Raw genomic sequence first — 539 nt, forward strand, 5'->3', positions numbered from 1 at the left:
AAGTCATCGGGGACTGAGGGTACCGAGCGGGCCCCCAAACCGAAGAAGGGATCGGAGGGCTCCCGTTCGAAGGAGGCTACCGAGCCGGAGGTCCATCTCGCCTCGCCTTCATCCTCCAGGGCATCCAAGGGATCGTACCATGCAATACCTAACGAGCGCACCGAGCCGGTGCAAGGGTCAAGGTCCCGAGGCCTTCGTCGTCGACGGCGGCTGCTGTCCTCCTGGACCTCCCGGACAACCCATTCTTCCCAACGGAAGAGCCTCCCAGGCCTGGGAAGAAAAGGCACCACGACGAGGCGTGTCGGTATCCTGCCCCTAAAAAGGCCAAGCCCTCCAGGGATCGGCACACCACCGACCCACCGAGGGCAAAGGAAGAAGCGCTCCCCCTCCAAACAGGCTCGCGCTTCCACTTCGTCGGGATCAAGGCGGCGGCGAATAAACACGGCAGGTCCTCAACACCCGCCCGTGACAGCCGCAAGGGTCTGTGGTTCACGACCGTCGACCTGAAGGATGCCTACTTCCACGTCGGGATCCGGGAG

Source organism: Sceloporus undulatus, chromosome 4 (assembly GCF_019175285.1).
Source record: "Sceloporus undulatus isolate JIND9_A2432 ecotype Alabama chromosome 4, SceUnd_v1.1, whole genome shotgun sequence".
NCBI classification, from domain to species: domain Eukaryota; kingdom Metazoa; phylum Chordata; class Lepidosauria; order Squamata; family Phrynosomatidae; genus Sceloporus; species Sceloporus undulatus.